This window comes from Triticum dicoccoides, chromosome 1B (assembly GCF_002162155.2).
Source record: "Triticum dicoccoides isolate Atlit2015 ecotype Zavitan chromosome 1B, WEW_v2.0, whole genome shotgun sequence".
In the NCBI taxonomy this organism is placed as follows: domain Eukaryota; kingdom Viridiplantae; phylum Streptophyta; class Magnoliopsida; order Poales; family Poaceae; genus Triticum; species Triticum dicoccoides.
The window spans coordinates 15,906,933-15,920,457 of NC_041381.1; the positions used below are offsets into that span (position 1 = coordinate 15,906,933).

General features: G+C 42.7%; 1 pseudogene; it reads right to left on the bottom strand.

The window, feature by feature from the left end:
- Positions 1-9,297: 9,297 nt before the first annotated feature.
- On the bottom strand, positions 9,298-12,545 carry LOC119349995 (annotated as a pseudogene).
- Positions 12,546-13,525: the final 980 nt, after the last annotated feature.

Below are 13,525 nucleotides of genomic sequence, written 5' to 3' on the forward strand. Positions count from 1 at the left end.
TTAAAGTCCATGTTTCATTTGGGAACTCAGCAAAGTTTCTAATTCCAGTAGTGATGGGATGTACTATGTACGTACGCATAGGTTCAATCGCATCTTTTATGCAGCCTTTTTATTAACTAGTACTTTAATGCCGCTTATATTTCTGGTTTACTGAGACTTTAATTTGTAAGTAAACAGGATGATGCTCCCAGTTTTTTGTTACGAAAAGGCAAAGACCATATATTTTAAATAGCACAAACCCTTATAAAAACACTCTTACAGAAAATGAAAAATACATCCAAATCCTTGGGGGTGCCGATGTATGTTTCCTCCTACATCCAACAACGGCGTGCGAGGAGCAAAGCTTGTTGCCGCTCTAGACCTCATCTCAGCGGAGCAAACTTGTTTAAACCCAGGAGTTTGTAGAAGAAGCGGCAGAGAAGTCCTCGATGTGGACCGGAACACGCAGGTGGCCATGATATATGTAGCAATCACCACGGAGAAGAAAGGACTAAGAGGGCATGTAGAGGATGATCTCAGTTGGATCCATTCAAACACTTTAGTGTTTTGAAAGTGGACTTTCTAAACCCTGGTTTAGGTGCATACCCTACCCATTTTGTCCAGCTTTGAATCAAGATCTTAATAACTCACATTTTTTTCGTGCAGCATAAACATATAAAATGAGATTTTTCTCGGATTGGCTATATCATTTTATGTATATATGTTGCACAAAAAATATTGTTTTCGTATAGTTTAGGTGGAATGAACTGTTGATCTGCAAATGTTCAATTTATGCATTGTATTTATTTGGACAAATAAAAAAGACAAAGTTGTGTTAGATAGCAGTGCAGGTGCACCCATCTAAAATGACGCATTTTCCAAATCTATATGGATACAAAAGGATGCAGTTTAATTGCTTATTGCGATCTACAGGAAGCTCGTTGGGGGAAGTCTAGCATAGTCGAGGCCGAGCGTCGTCTCCTCGCAAGTGCTCTCCTCGATGCCATGAACCAACACTTCGTCCTACTCTCTGAGACATGTGTCCCTCTCTACAACTTCACCACGGTCTACTCCTACCTCACGCAATACGCTGGTGCTACCTCCTTCGTCGACCACTTCGACACACAACGTTCTTGTGGCCGCTATAGACCTGCCATGGCGCCCACCGTCACGCTCGCTAATTGGCGCAAGGGCTCCCAGTGGTTCGCGACTGACCGGGGTCTCGCGCTTGAGGTCATCAGCGACGTGACCTACTTCCTGGTTTTCCAACGCCACTGCAATGGCCCCTGCATCATGGACGAGCACTACCTGCCGACATTTATCGCCGCCTCAAAGTGGCATGGGAATGCAAACCGTACACTCACGTTTACCCAGTGGACAAGGGGGCCTCATCCTGATAGCTACAATGACGTAAGTGTCGACCTGCTTCAGGGGATGAGGAACCATGGGAACTGCAGCGACGGTGGCGGGACCACATCGCTTTGCTACCTCTTTGCAAGGAAGTTCCCATCGGGCGCGTTGCCGGAGCTACTCAGGCTGGCGCCCAGAGTCATGCGGTTTGGGTGAGAGCAAGTAATGAAAACTAGCTAATACCCCGCGCGTTGCTGTGGAAATTTATAATATTAATTTTTTCGAGAATAAAATTAAAGAATAATAGATCTCTACATTCTCGTCACATATGAACTGTAGCTGTGGTGGAGCCAACATCCAAACAATGTGTACATAGTCTCTAAGGTTTACTTCCTCTGTTCCAAAATAAGTGTCGTGGTTTTAGTTTAAAACGGAGGGAGTGTAATTTTACTCATGTTTATATATGTGGATCATACATATAGGTACTTGAATTTTTACAAAATAACGAATACATTGTAGTGTCTTGTGGCCTTCTCGACATGGTTGTAATAATTTTTTGCTTAAACATGAATAATAAATTGATAATAAAGAATCAAATCTAAACTATCCAAAAGACATGTTTTTATTCATGCAGATTCATGTGTTTGGATCATCTTGAATTGAGAGTATTCTTCTTGACTACAATCGAAGTTGATCAACCTAGTGATCACTAATTAATGATTTAAGCAACCTCGCACCTAATTCTCGAAGAAGGCAGAGTAGTTCATGAGATTCTTTCATGTGTTGTTAACACTGTCCTGCATGCTCAGCCTAGTGAGAAATGAAACATGCGGCATGGGTGATATACATGAGTCCCCAACTTTGGTGGTTCCTCCTTCTCGTGGCTCATTTTAAAGAGATGAATGAACCTGAAGCTGAAACTATAAATTTGTAGATCAGTTTCTGCAGAGGGATTTAATGGTGGTGGGGAGCTGTTTCGGATCAAGAGGTGGGAGGGAGACAATGCGAAAGGATACGTAACTTGTTAATAACTGCTGTTGTTAGCATTGATGTTTATTAAAAGACATAATGAAAATCTAAGTGGGGGAGATGAGGAACGGGTGTAGGACGTATCAAGAAGCACTGGAGACACGAAGCTCTGCGGTAGGATCCCTTTTGGCTCAATCAGTCGATAGGTTACGGCTGGAACCGAAGGCACGATAGTGCTGACTTCGATCGGTTCTGTACGCTTAATTTGACCTTTTTAATCCTTGATGACATAAGAAGGAGATACTGAAGGGAAAAACAAATCCTGAAGAACGGAGTACAGAACCTGTCGCCGTACTCTCGGAAGTTTGTCGCTCTTGCCGCAAACCAAAATCAGGAGCAGGACTTCCTACTCACACGAAGGAGCTCAGCTTTCGAAGAGAATGGCTACCATTGCGGCAAGTGCGGGGTGTCAGCATCCCTAGATACACCACATTCGCCTGTTCGACCAAACAAAAAATGAATCACAGTAATCACGGAATCAACGAACGAACCAACGAACTGTGCTTGGTGAGTGGACTCTCTATGACAGCAAAGAATAATGACGTACCAGCCACTTGCGGCCCCTGGATGTCGTCGCTATAGAGGTCGAGGTACTTGACGGCGAGATGCTGTGGGGCAAGGGCGTGTCGGAGGCCGCCATCATAGATGAAGCCCCAGTAGACAGGGCCGAAGCCGAACTCACCGAGGAAACTGGACGTGAATTTGTGACTGACCTGAGCTCGTCCAGGGTTAGGCGTGCAGGCTCGTCGTGACCGGAGTCTGCGGCAGGTCTTCCAAGGACAGTGACTGCAGGTTCCCCACCGTGTGCCTCGCGCCCGTCCCAGCCTCAGGCACATCTTCTGCTCTATCTCCTCATGGCCGACGATGGGAAGCACGCGAGGTGGCCCCTCCAGGTTGTCTCTGTCAAACAGAGGTCCTGCCCGGCGTCGCATCCACTCCATAGCAGAGGATTCCGGTCAACTGACCAGAGAGCTGGATCCACCACCTGCATCCAGTCCATGAGGCCGGCTCCCTACAATGGCACCACGAAATATGATCGGCAACTAAGGAGGACCATGTGACCATGGATGCAGGAACCACACCGAGAAGAGGAATAGCCCGGTTAACATGGAATGCAAGGGAGCGATAGGTTGTCAGGAGAGAAACGCCCGTGTGGGCAGCCTGTGGTGGCCTGGTGGGTTCTCCTGCTAGTAGCGTAACGAATCGATGGCTCTTAAGATTTCTCATTGGTTACAGAAGGAAGAGGAAAAGAAAAACTAAATCACATGATGGAATAGATGATTTGGCTAGACTGCTTAGGTGGAAAGAGGTGGATGGTTGCATGTTGATTGCTGATGTGGACATTGTGCATGCTGAGAGAATAGGTAGTAGTGGGGATCAATTTCTTAATAATGTTAGATATAGATTCCCAAATTTAATATCACTCTGTGATTTTTTTTGTTGGTGAATCAGCATGTGATTCAGTGTACAAGTAGATGATAAAATTGTATAACAGAAACTCCAAAGATGCGAGCATACTCTTAAATCTGTTGAAGCATGTGGCTCTATGCCAAGTAGATCCGAGGTCCAAGACATAGTCTATGGAATAAACATGAAGACTCCGAAGATTTCATCTGTTCTCCTTGAAAAAAGGAAATAAAGATACACCGTCTGTTCCAAAATATAAAGTGCATTAGTTTTCATGCTAGTCAATATTATGTATTTTGATCAAGATTGTAGATAAAATATTGATATCTACAATACAAAATAAATAAAAATAGAAAAAATACTTATTTTATCAAAACGTGCATGTTGACTTTCCAAAAAACTAATACATCTTATATTTTAGATTGGAGGGAGCACAAAATATGTGTGTGTGGGAGGGGAGGGGGGGTGGGGGGTATGGTGAAATCAACCCCTCTATTAAGGATGGATTGCAAGTAGAAGGGTAGGTTCTGGCTCCTGCACAATTTCTTTTTCTATTTGGTTACACACCCAATATTAAAAGATAGACTAGATGGAAGTATGGTGTCGCTCTTGTTCGGACTTTGCCACAAAAATATGGATTTGTGTCGCAAAATTGATATTACGAGTGCAGCGATTCGGTGCCCAGGTGCAGAGGAACCTGCACCTGAACAATAATTTCATTTAAATAGCCAGAAATATTTTTAAAATCTCAAGAATTTTAGCAACTAAGATGCTCGAATGTGTGATGTACGTGAAACAATTCGTGGCATTTGGACATTCGAGGAGGTTGTGGCACAAAAAAACTTGGCTGTGAAAGAAAATTTGCAAAAGTACACTGTTGGGGCTTAATTTTTTTCTTTTCTTCCTAGAGATCCAATGTCAAAATATGATGCAAATTTACACGCTCCTGACGCATCTTTTATTTGAAAAAGATCCATTTTTTTGTTTTTAAGTTTTTTTTTGAATTTACTATTCATCAAGTGTAGATGAGCCTGGACAGAGACATGAATTACTGCATCACATTTTGTACTAAACTAAAGTAGCATCACGGTGTTTCGACAATACCGCACGACCCACCGTGTGGTGGTAGAAAATGTCAAGCATATTACAGCTCACGTTAAGATGGCTAAAGAAAAACTGGAAACAATTGTTTTCTTTCCTGTAGACAAAAGCACACATGGTGAAAACCCCTTAGTGCGGCCCCAGATCATCACTAGCCATCACGGCTTCCAATTAAGACACACATATATCCCTGAAAAATAAAACATACATTGACCAACTCGATGACCGGTACCAACGTGTCACACATATATGCATTTCCACACACAAAATACCATATGTTCCACTTCATACAAGGGTACTCACAAGGAAGAGACCAGCCGAGTTAATCAACATCGTTCTCGATTGAGGGTGCGACATGTGTGTGAAAAGAGAGATATTAATGAGATCTCTCTCAAGAGGATTTGTTGGGAGGGAAACATAATTAACCATTAATGAAAGTGTGAGAGTTAATTTATTGCATTGGATAAAGGTAGAGAGACAAAGAGTAGCTATAGGTAGTTAAGTACGTGGTGAGAGCTTAATTAATAAATTAGCTCTCTAGAACTTGATAGGACTAGATTTAAAGGAGAGATTTATTTGGAGAGAAGCTAGAGGAAGCGGGTGGAGAGGTAGAGGGAGGAAGAAGAAGTGAGTTAGAGGGCGAAACAAGCAAGTGAGGTTGGTCACATGTCAACGGTAGTTGTCCATATCATACTCCCTCCGTCCGGAAATACTTGTCGGAGAAATGGATACAAATGGATGTATCTAGAACTAAAATACATCAAGATTCATCCATTCCTCGGACAAGTATTTCAAGACGGAGGGAGTATATATTAGTGGCGTGTAGGGAAAACATCATGCCGCGAATAAGCAAATGACTAGTAGTGTGCCGCCTAAACAAATGCAGTAAGAGAGTCCCATGTCACATATACCAATTGTGTGACGAACAAAGATGCCACAATGCTAGTATGTACTTACAAAATTACAAGTACTGGATGGGTTCGAGATGGGCCAGACGCTGCAAGTGAAAGAGCCCCACATGCTTTGCCAATAATAGATTAGTAGAGGCGGATCACTACCGCCACGGTGCTAGTACTTCCACCATTAGTAGTGTGCAGTGCAAGGTATGTACACGTTACTTTATGGATGGATAGAGTGCTTCACGTATGTGCCCTACTAGCTGCGTGTAAATATAAAGCACGCCCGCTAGTGTGAAATAGCGGCGTTCATGATATTTGCGGACGCCGCTTGTATTTTGCCAAGTTACCAACTGTGTGCATCATATTTGCGCACACCGTTGGTAGATTGCCAAGCTATCACTAGTAGAAAACGACCCATTTATCCCGGTTCCAGAGGCCCTTTAGGCCCGGTTCTGAAATCAGGACTAAAGGGTCGGAACTAAAACCCAAACCCTTTAGTCCCGGTTCGCTTATGAACCAGGACAGAAGGGGCTTCACGTGGCCGCTGCAAGGCGCCCAGTCAGGAGGACCTTTAGTCCCATTTGGTAGCACCAACCGGGACAAAAAGCGGCCACGCGTTAGCAGCTGGAAGTAGCTGGGGTTTTTGTTTTTTTAAGGGGGCGAGGGGGTTAGGGGTTCTAGAGGGTTAATTTAGGGGTTTCATATTGTGTTAGCTAGCTAAATAATAGAGAGAAGTGACCTCTCTTTCTCCATGCTTGGTCGTCGCTAGCTACTATATATATATATATAGAGAACTCGACACGCTAGCTAATAAGCTAATGAAGGAACCATTAATTACACAAGATCGTCATGAACATATACAGAGAGAAGTGAACTCTCTTTTTCCGAGAAATTGGTCGAACAACAAGTTTTCGTATATCGATCCGATGCTACTACATATATACAATATAACATCTCTTACAATCCCTAACATCTAAATAAATTTCCACATGGTATTCTCCCTTCTCATTTATGATGTGGTCAAGAAAGAATCCCACCAATTCTTTTTGAATTGCTCAAATGCGATCATGTGGTAGGAGTTAATGCCGCATCTGCCACATCTAATTTAATGAAGGGGGTCAATACATATATATGAATGAAACTCAACACAAATGATGATAATAAAATAAAATTGTGAATATTATTGTTTACGTACTTCATATTGTTTTGCAGAGTAGCCCCGCTGAGAGGTCGCGTTGTAGATGAACTCGCAAACGTAGTATCCATATAAATTATTCCTGCCTTCCTGCCACAATACCTTTACGAGGAATAGAGTTTAATCAAACTGATAATCAAGCATGATAAATGGTATTGATGAAACTAGAATAAATGGGAGATGTGCGGAACTAGCTAGTACTACTTACTTTCGGGTGTGTAAACCGCAGCTCCTCGGTAGTCCCAGAACTATTCCGGTGAACTCTTTTCAAATCCTGTCATACAAAGAAAATAGTTACTTGATATCAGGAAATGAACAAAGTTGCCAATATGGTGCGATAATGATCGATTGAACTTACTTCTCGAGCATTGCAGTCATGTTCGCATAGTCCTGGGGATCTTTTCGTCTCGAGTTTAAGACAGTTACTACTCCCTAGTCAAGCTTAATCTCAAACTGTATGAAACCTGATCAAGTTGCCAGAATGGATCAAAGAGCTCAAGAATCTAATGAAGCTGAAGTTGCGGAGCTCCAGAATGTCGGAGCACGATACTGCCATTCAAGCAGGGGACGTTTCCCAAGCCTGGTGGTGCTGGAGATGAGCAAGGGACTCAAAAAAAGGCTCAAGTCCGTCAAGTTTGAACAAGGAACAACACCGAAGCTTGTGGTGCGGCTACATACGGCGCAGGGATGCCCTTTCAGGCCTGCCATCTCTCGCAAGCTTAAAGGAAGTTGTGCTAAAAGGTAGCTACCTTGGCTCTCAATTATTGGCATACCTGAGGCTGAGCTTGCCGAGCATCCAAATCGACCCGTGGTGAAGAGGGTCTGATCGAGCTTCTGGGTCAATCACACCCGGCCCATCAATCCAAGCCAAGCTAGGACTACTGTCGTATTTTCATTTCTGTGCAGTACCTACAAGCAGTTTTTCTTTCTTCTTTTCTTGTTGGAAGAACATTTATGAGAAGTTAATCGTTGATATTTCCATTGGTGCTGGTCAATGATTCGTTCGAGTCACATATCACCTGTAATTATGTATACGTTGTGAGGTCGGCCGGTGTCCTGATAATCGTTCCAGCCTGTTTGTTATACGACTTGTTTATTGTTCATGTGGGAATGGCAGCCTACTGGCTACATCTTTTCTGCCGATCTATAGGCATCAGACGCGATGACAGTCCAACTCTGGAATTTGGTGTAATGTTTTCTTTTCGTACGTTGTTTACTGCCAAGTAATGTGTGGGTTCAGTGAATGATTCAGGGTTCGCAACAGTGACAGCTCTGGCTGCTGAAACAGAAACAGAATTTTCAGCAACACTATAACACAGTGCAGGTACTCAATTTACACCGGGACTGCAGTTACATGCTACTCAGGTGCTGTAATTCTCCAGCTCTCATGATAACGGCACCCAGAAGAAACTACAGTGGTTTTCTCAAGGAGTAGCCATGCATGCTTCCAACAATCTCAAAATGTTGCCACTTTCTATCTCCCCATCACCATCAAAACCTCTAGGTTTCTATCAACAACAGGGAAGGTGGGCGGAAGTCCTTTGTCAAGGTTGCATCATCTTTTCTCCAAACAACTTTTTAAATGGTATCAAAATTTGGCTGAATACTATGAAGGATAATCAGGTAACAGTACTATGTCCTGAGTGTGTACAGCTACTTGTTTCATCCTCCTATCTATATATGTATAGTGGAGCCTGAGGTGATACACCACATGATCCGAACCTGGCTATCACTCAATCTGACAGTGCCAAAAGACAACAAAAATCACAGGACTTGTCGCTAAATCTGTCTGCAGAGACGACACTGCCGTCACCATATCGCCCACATCCTGTGAGCCAGGAAGTGTTTGCACCATCACGTATCAACTTCTTAGTGACCACATGACTGAAGCACAAGAAGTCAAGACGATCGTCGATATCTACATCAGTGAATGTATGTCAAAATTCTACGAACTTATTGCTGGAATTGTTTACCGCATGTACACTGTCTATTGTTTAGCTACTAATCGACTCCAATGTTTTCTTCCGTGCAAGTGTGGAGATCCGGCAGCACAATGGGAAACATTAGGGACCTGGTTGATCTTTTGCATACTTGTTTTATCTCTCATAACTTGGCAGTATCGACATATCATTCAGGGACATGCATGGCATATGCGCAAAAGAAAATCAAGAAATAACAATCATAAGTAAGCAATTGACATATACTGGCTACTGTCAATTTGTGATGCATGACACGATGAATCTACCATACCCTGGGAGATATACATACCATGCTACTCGACTAGCAAAAAGGTAACAGAAACAAGACTATCAGTCCATATTACATAACTGAATGTACCTATGCAACGTGCTTGTATTTCTCATTCTGCAGCATGTCAGTGAATACTATGTCCATTTCCAGCGTTGGACGGTTGGGGTGCGCGTCGGCCATGCTCTTGAAAACAACCTTCGAAGCCTTCAAATCTGCAGCCCTACCATCGCGGCAATCTATCTTGACATGGATCCTATCAAGGCTAGAGAGGTGTTGGATGCCAAAGTTACCAAAGCCACCACCTGTAGCTGAAGATCTGTAGTTACATAACTGAATACCAAGGAAAAGATCTTTGAGATTCGGCATAGCCCCCACCTCAAACATCAACTCTGTAGTAGAGACGTTGAACACAAGCTTCTGTAGCTGCTGAAATCCCCCGCCATTGATGGTGAGCCCGGTGCTGTTGATTAACAGTCTGAATTCGAGCAAAGTAGGTATACTTCCAACCATGTTAACATCCTGCTGCTCCATCTCTGCACCATTGACGACTAATAGTTCTAGGTTGGTAAGTGAAATCAACCATTGGGCAATCCAAGAGATTCGCCCACAGCCAAGTGTAATGCTCTGGATGCTATTGAGAGCTGGGATGGATGGATGTCCTACGAAGCCATCACCTTCTCTCAGATACAGTAAAATGTGGAGGTTGCGAAGCTTGCATTCGTCCATTTTACAGAGGGAGGACACTAGTTTTTCTCCCTTGCAACTGGCTTCTTCGAGTTCACGGGTGTCCCATTGAATGCTCAGTTTCCTAAGATTTGTTAGTTTGCCAAGCTCTTCTAGAAACTTCACTGACTGCACGAAGGTGTTTATACTATACCCAAACTCTTGCAAGTTCTCCATGTTTCCAACAGCATCAGGCAATTTAGTTTGCTTTGGAACAAAAAGACGTGCTAGTCGTTTTAGCCGAGTAACCGATTCAGGAAGCTCATTTAATTCCGCCCCTGACGCATCTAGCGTCTCTAAATACTCCAAATCTCCAATTTCTCTAGGAAGCTCGGTTATGTTTGTGAGAGAGATGTTCAAGTACCTCAACTGGAAAAGCCTTCCGATGTATTTGAGATGATAATTCCTCAGCCCATTACAACTGCACAGGTCCAGCACACGGAGAGCATTTAACTTCGCAAGGGAAGGCAAGTATTCCAGGTGATACCCAAAAGAACCAAGTGATCTAACATGTGACAAATCCAATTTTTCCACGCTTTCTTGATCTTCATTTCCCATGAGAGAGACGACGAACTCTGCTAACCGACTTCGAATGATTGCTTAACAACATACAAAAGTTCTCTTCGGTAGACTTGTAAATAAGGAAATCAAGAATAGTGTCATGGACTCGGCAAGAGGATGCCCCATCATAACTTATGTGTATCGGTTGTATTAAACTTCTATTAACAAGCTCAAGGAAATATGTCTCTCCTATCTCAAAAAGATCTTTCCCATCTTCGCCATGGATGAAACCCTCAGAAATCCATCTGTGCACTAATCGCTCCATTTCAATATCATAATCTTCAGGAAACATAGTCAAATATAATAGGCAACTTCTTAGACAGAGGGGAAGGTCATAGTAGCTCAGCGATAATATGTAATTCATGGTATTAATGTCAGAATTTGTGCCTTGTGCAAAGCCGATAGAACTTCGAACACTATACCACTCTTCTTCCTTTTTCCCAGTAGCCAACAAGCTAGATATGGTGTTGATGGCCAGTGGTAAACCACCACATTTCTTTAAGATATCTTCTGAGACTTGTTTCAAATTAGATGGGCACTTCTCTTCACAACCAAATATTCGCTTGAAAAATAACTTCTTCGAGTCAGGAACACCAAGTGGTTGGATTTTGTACACAAGATTGTCCCCATAAGAAAGACAACATGACTTAGCCACATCATATATACGGGTTGTTGTCATTATTACGCTACCACATCATTCCTGAATAGCGCACAATTCAAACCTTGCCATGTATGTATGTCCCATACATCATCAATTATGATAAAGTACCTACAATATAGTTACAAGAAAAATAATCAAACACAAGATGTAGTATATATGTAAGAGTATGAAATCAAGTTTCATAAGACATCGATCCATAATATTTTAGAGGTTGTGTGTTTGTGCGCTTAGGCTTGATTTATGGCAAGTTCTTATGAAAGGTACATCTTGCAACATACTTGCTATGTTAGTGAGTGGTTTCAGTAGCCATACTTTTTCATGTCTTTCTCAATCCCCTCCACCCCACACCCAAAGAAGTGTATTTATGCACCTTACTTGCGAGGATTTATATACCTTTTATGTTGTAGAAACGTCCTGATTAGCTCAATGGTTAGATGTAGATCCCCTGGTTGAGCAAATTCTTGGTTGCGGAGTTGAGATAATATAGAACTAAAAATCTTGGTCATATCAGGACTTCGGGAAATTGATACAAAAGCCCGACATTCATAGTTTGTTCTAAGCTTGTCATAGACCTGTCTGGCGAGAGTTGTCTTGCCTAACCCTCCATATCCAACAATAGAGACAACTTTTAGTTGACATGTTGATTCACCATCTCTGTTGCACAACCACTTCACAATCTCATCTCGCGGGCCATCGACACCAATAAGATCTGATGCATCCTTATAAATGGCGCGAATTCGAGGGTCAAAATTTTCATTTTTTGATCTTGAAGGCTCATTGACCATGTACCTTCAGTTGTAGATAAAGAAATTAGACACAGCGGGGAAGATCAAAGACAATACTGGTTGGGGCAAGCCGTGCGGCGCGCGTGTGTTTGTGTGTGCACATGCTATGATCTTTAAAGACAATGGATTCTAGTACAACTTACAAAATTATGGACTTTGGGAGCATGATAGGGGACATACCTTGCGTATCTCTTGCTGATCTCCTTAACTTGGGTCTTGATATCATGAATGTCCTTGGCGATCTTATGGCAGGTCTTGATGTCTGCTATCTTTTTCATGATTTTCTTGCAAACCTTCCCAAAGCCATCAAACATAGAACTAGAATCATCTGATTCCCCGAGTAGCATAAACTTGTCGATGGTGTCCTCAATCTTGCAGGACATCTCTCGCACAGCATTCGCACGAACCTTAGCTTGTTGGTCAGGTTTCTCCACATCAGCCATCATCAGGAGAAATCCTTGCATGGCTTCGAGCTCATCTTTGAGGAACTTGATGTCATCATGAACGCCCTTTAGCAACTTGTATTCATCACTTAACATGGTTCCCAACTTTCCAAGGACGGAGCCCATGGCCCCGGCGGACGAGCTCACCAAAAGTTGCGCCATGGTTGCTGATTCGAACAGAACTCTCCCTAGCTTGTTAGCCGTAATAATGCAGTCATTGTGTGGACAGAAAGGGGCTCAGTCATTTGTGCCATGTAGAAGAATCTCCCACATTGGAATATCTCAGTGAGCCATGGGAAGTCTCTCTTCCTTGTAAGGTGACAATCAGGACGTTACATCATGTAAGAAAAATATTAGAGTCATGGAAAGTGATGTGTTACCTACCCCTTGCTAAACCAATGGACGAAATGTTATTGACACAATAATAATAAGTTTATTTCTAGACCACATGAATATGTGTTGGGAAGTTCGAAAATGATGGATTGACGGGCACTCATGATTTTTATTGCAAACTTGCATGGTGTTGGCAATTGGCAATCTGCTCTCTTGCCTCTAAGACGCAACCTGGACGTTGCAATACACTAAACCTAGTACAACAGATGGTTCAAAAATCATTTATTCATTTGAGAGACAAAAAATCATATGGACATTCCTTGTTGATTTGAATTTGAGGATTTTTTTAAGATACCTAATTAGTTAATAGACTATGCATATACAAAGAACAACCTCTAAGCAAAGAATTGTCTTAGAGACATCAAGAGCGGAGCGCTTTTGGTGCTACCATCCCTCTCAAAGCCTCGGAGGGAAGTTTTTTCCAAACAGTCAACTTCTGAATTGGGAACTTGCGGACCGAGCTTGTGGAAAAATTCCAATTGACCTAGAGTCAATCACATCGATCCAAAGGCCGCCTAGTACTACTATCTTGTCGTATGTCATGCTGGCCACTAGTTTCGAATTCAGAAAAATATTTTTTATGCTCCTACAGGGCGACCAGTCTCCTGTGGACGAGTCTTCTACGCGCTTTGACAATCTGAGTAGTTGTTCGGCGAGTGTGCACTAGCAGAAAACAGGGCTTTGATCCTGGCCAGATCAGAGCATTAGTCCTGCTCGTGTTACGAACCGGTTTTAGACACAAACCGGGA